Below are 5154 nucleotides of genomic sequence, written 5' to 3'. Positions count from 1 at the left end.
TCTTTCTCTGATTGACTTATTTCGCTCAGCATAATACCCTCTAGTTCCATCCAGGTTGTTGCAAATGGCAAGATTTTGGGGGGTTTTGATGGCTGCATAATATTCCATTGTATATATATACCACATCTTCTTTCTCCATTCATCTGTTGATGGACATCTTGGCTCTTTCCATAGTTTGGCTATTGTGGACATTGGAGCAGTACTCTTAAATTAAAAAGGAATTTTTTCTGAGCAGCAGGTCTCAACAGTGAGCTTAAAATATTCAGTAAACCATGTTGTAAACAGACATGCTGTCATTTAGGTTTTGTTTTTCCATTTATAGAGCACAGACAGAGTAGATGAAGCGTAACTGTTAAGGGCCCCAGGATTGTCAGAATGGTAAATGAGCACTGGCTTTTAGAGAAAGTCATCAGTGCATTACCCCTAACAGGAGAGTCAGCTTGTCCTTGGAAGCTTTGAAGCCAGGCATTGATTTCTCCTCTGGCCCTGAAAGTCCTAGATGGTGTCTTCTTCCAATATAAGACTGTTTCTTCTACACTGAAAATCTGTTGTTTAGGGTAGCCACCTTCATTAAGTCTCTTAGCTAGAACTTCTAGGTAACTTGCTGCAGCTTCTCCATCAGCATTTGCTGCTTCACCTTGCACCTTTGTGTTATGGAGATGGCTTCTCTCCTTAAACCTCATGACCCAACCTCTGCTAGCTTTGAACTTTGCTTCTGCAGCTTCTTGACCTCTCTCAGCCATCACAGAATTGAAGTAGAGGTAGGGGTTGTTCTGAATTAGACTTGGCTGAAGAGAGTGTGTAGCTGTTCTGATCCTCTACCCAGACAACTAGAACGTTCTCCACAGCAGCAATAAGGCTCTTTCACTCTCTGTCATTTGTGTGTTCGCTGAAGCCGCACTTTTAATTGCCTTCAAAAACTTTTCCTTTGCATTTACAACTTAGTTAACTGTTTTCTGCAAAAGACCTAGCTTTCAGCCTATCTCAGCTTGTGACATGGCTTCCTCACTAAACTTAATTATTTCTAGCTTTTGATTTAAAGTGAGAGATGTGTGACGCTCCATTTCACTTGAACACTTAGAGGCCAGTGGAGGGTTATTAATTGGCCTCAATTCAATATTGTTGTGTCTCAGGGAATAGGGAGGCCTGAGGAGAGGGGGAGAAATGGGGTAATGGCCAGTACAGCAGTGAGAATACACATCATTTTAAATGGGATGTGATTTGCGGCACCCCAAAACAATTGTAATAGTAACATCAAAGATCACTAATCACAGATCACCATAACAGATATAATAATAATGAAAAAGTTTGAAATATTTGCAAGAATTACCAAAGTGTGACACAGAGTCATGAAGTGAACAAATCTGTTGGAAAAATGATGCTAATAGACTTGTTCAACACAGGGTTGGCACAAACCTTCAGTTTGTTAAAAAAGAAATGCAGTATCTATAAAGCACAATAAAGCAAAGTACAATAAAATGAGGTATGCCTGCATGTGAGATATTTACTGTATTATTTGGAGTTGTTTACGGTAATCACCATTTACCTAACACTTATCCCAACCCTGTATGTTAGGTAATATTGTCTTATTTTGTAGATAAGGAAACAGGCCCAGGGGAGTCAGGTAATTAAAAAAATTCAAAGCACTGGAGCCTGGATACTTCCCACTCAGTTATATTTTGTTTTGTATAATTTCTAATTATTTCATTTGGTAATTTTATAGCAAATTAGGTATAAGCTCTTTATAGATGGAAATACTAACAGTGCTCAGTTTTGTCCTTCATAGCACCAAGCACAGCTGTGAGAACTTAATCATTATTCATAAAATGCTTTTACATAATAAGGACATATTTTGTTGAAAGTTGTGACATTTGGGAAAAGAGCCATTAAATATACACTTATAATTAAAATATCAAAATATACTTTCCGGCTTAAAATACGCAATTTTGATTGATATTAATGTAATTAATGTCTTTTTGGTGTCACAGTACTTTAAAAGGGAAATATTTATAAGAATATATAACATTTATAATTACTACAGGGTTAAATGCAGAGTATATTCCTATGCTTATGGATTTAATATTGACTAAAGCACCTACTCATGGTCAATTAGATTATTTAAGATACAGATTCATGTGATGGTTGTTTGTCCAGAGTTCCAAAGTTCAAACTGTTTTTCTTTCACGTGCAAACTTCCTCTGAGCACTTTGCATTTTATAGACCAAACAAACTGACTCAGATAAGATGCTGGCTACTCTCTAGGGAGTTCCTGAAAGCAATGGTGTGTGATACAGCTCTGCTTACTTTTGATGAATTCCTCCATGAAGAACATGTTTTCCCCGCCTTGCCTGTGGTTGATACCACCAGGGAGCAATTCCACTGTCACTGATGAATGCTAGCTAGGTCAGACCTTGTCAGTGCAAATGAAAGTCTTGTGATTAGTATTCTGTACCTTCTTACTAATGAACCTTCTAATCATGAAATCTGTCTGTACTTATAATGTTCTTCTAACTGCTAAGTGCCCTTGAAAGGTTAGATAAGTGGGAAAGAGTACCATTGGGTTGTTTTTTTTTTTCCTTTACATCATGCCTTTCCAAATTAGTTTTGGACTTACTCTTTATGACTCCTAGGATAAGAATTGGTCAACATTATGACAGTGACAGCCTTGGTTATACGATTACAACATGAAAACAGAATTACAAACACAGAGAAACATGTACAATCATAGAAAAAAATGTTTTCTGGAGACATTCAAACTTCTTGGAGAACACTTTGACAGTAGAAAAAAAATATAGGATTATTTATACCAGACTTTGCTAGAAAAACATCTAATTGGAAAAAAATTACAGGTGAAAAATGTTTTGCTCCAAGGAGAATTTAAAAAGTGACTTTGAGGTCAATGTGTAAGGAAAACTCATTCAGCATAACCTGAGTAGCTTTTGGCTTAAACTCAAAAAGGTATGTTTTCTTAACTACACAAGGATTTATTTGTAATAGCTCCAGATCATTTGCATATTTCAATACATCTAAGATATCATCAGTTGTAAGGTGCATTATTATTTTATACATGACTAAGAAAGAAAAAATACTGCCAATTAAACTATGACAAGATACTGGTTTGTAAGTCACATCAGAGATGTTCAGATTGTGAGAAAAAGCACTTCTCAGAATTGGTGGAATAAGGATTGTTATAAAAAATATGGATACTAGGGAGTAGGAGTGCAGGAAACCTTCTCTGATAGCATCATCTTTCCTGACCAACATTTCAACCAAAGATGTATTCACCAGAGCATAACACTGAGTAGAGTCTATCTGAATTTACACATCCCTTTCTATTATTTTTGTTTGAGGTGGTACTCTACTCAGTTCTGTTAATAAAATGCTAGTAATTCATTCCATTAGGTGATCCAAGGGTCAGCAAATTTCTATAAAGGATCAGATAGTAAATGTTTTGCGGTTTGTGAACCATAGTCTCTGATGCAGCTCCTCAAACTTAGCCAGGATAGCACAAAAGCAGCTATAGACAATGAAATTGCATATAATTCTCATGGATCATGAAATTTTATTCTTCTAGTGTTTTTTTTTTTAATCACTTAAAAATATAAAAATAGTCCTGGGACCTTTCTGGGAAAATGGAGTACACATACTTTCCCCTATACCTTCTGCTAATTACAACTTAAAACCCTGGGCATTATATGTAAAGCAAACATAAAGAGATTCTGAGAGATAGAAGAAAGCAGACTGGCTGGTGTACTCAGGGCTCAAGAAATGAAAATTATTAAGTTCCTGGGGTGTTTTGTTTTGTTTTTTGTCATTATGTATCCCAGATTTGAAACGGAAAAAACCGGCAGCTCAGAAATGCCAATGGATGCAGAAAAACAGAGCTCCAGCAAAAACCTGCCCCTGTAGCCAAAAGACCAGGAAAGAGGCAAACTAGCAAGACAGAAAACTTTTAAACAACCACTCAACTATAGTCAAATACCATAGTATAAAACTGTGGTCCCATTTCTACTGATACCAGCAAAGGTCAAGTGGGGAGCCCAGACTTTCATTCCATCAGGCTGTAACAAGTCACCCCAACTCTCCTGCTGGGGTATTGTCAGAGAAGGCTAAGCAGGGAACTAGGATTTATACCCACGCAGTAGTAATAAGCCCTACTCCATATTGCCAATGGAGACTAGGGGGGGAAACACTGCTTGTGTTTCCAACCACATTCAGCAGTTATGAAGCATCCCTCCCCACTGGGATGGTATCACAGGAGCCTTATAGAAAAGTTGGAACGTTTGTCACTACCCAGAATTAATGAGATCACTTCCACTGCTATCATGTTAGTGAAGGCCACATGAGAGCAATAAGACATTTCTTCCTCTCTCGCCAGAAAAGACACACCACTCTTGGGTGTCAACAGAGACTGAGTGAGTTACCTAGATTTCTACCCACCTGACAGTAATTATAATACACCTGTCCCATTCCCATGCAGAAGTGTCAGAGGAAGCCAACTAACACAGAAGGCTTAAATAAGACCCAGAACCTCTTAACATAATATGCAAATTTCTGGGTTTCCATAAAAAAAATTACTCTCATAGCAAGAACCAGAAAGATCTCAAACTGAATGAACAAAATAATAATACTAATCAATGAATGCGAACACCAAGATGAAAGAAATGTTAGAATTCTCTGACAAATAGTTAAAGCAGCCATAACAAAAATGCTTCATTGAGCAATTACAAACATCTTGAAGCAAATGAAAGAACATAAATCCTCAGGAAAGAAAGAAAAGGTCTCAGTAAAGAAGTAGAAAATGTAAGAAGATCCAAATGGAAATTTTAGAACTAAAAATACAATAACTTAAAAAAAAACCACTATAGATAAATCAAAATGAAATTATGACCCACACCAAGACAAAAAAAATAGAGAAATAACAAACAGAAAACAAAAACTATAATGGCAGACTTACACCCTAATATATCAATAATTAAATGTGAATAGACAAAATACACCAGTTAAGAGACTGAGATTCACAAAGTGAATCTAAAATCATGGGCTAATTATATTCTCTCTATATATAACAATATAGGCAGATTGAAAGCAAAAGATGTAAAAGGATATATAATGCAAACTTAAAGGAAAGCAGAAGTGGCTATATTAATATTC

Source organism: Leptonychotes weddellii, chromosome 6, assembly GCF_054177405.1.
Source record: "Leptonychotes weddellii isolate Sample4059 chromosome 6, ASM5417740v2, whole genome shotgun sequence".
NCBI lineage: Eukaryota > Metazoa > Chordata > Mammalia > Carnivora > Phocidae > Leptonychotes > Leptonychotes weddellii.
Note: the sequence above shows the minus strand (reverse complement) of the source record.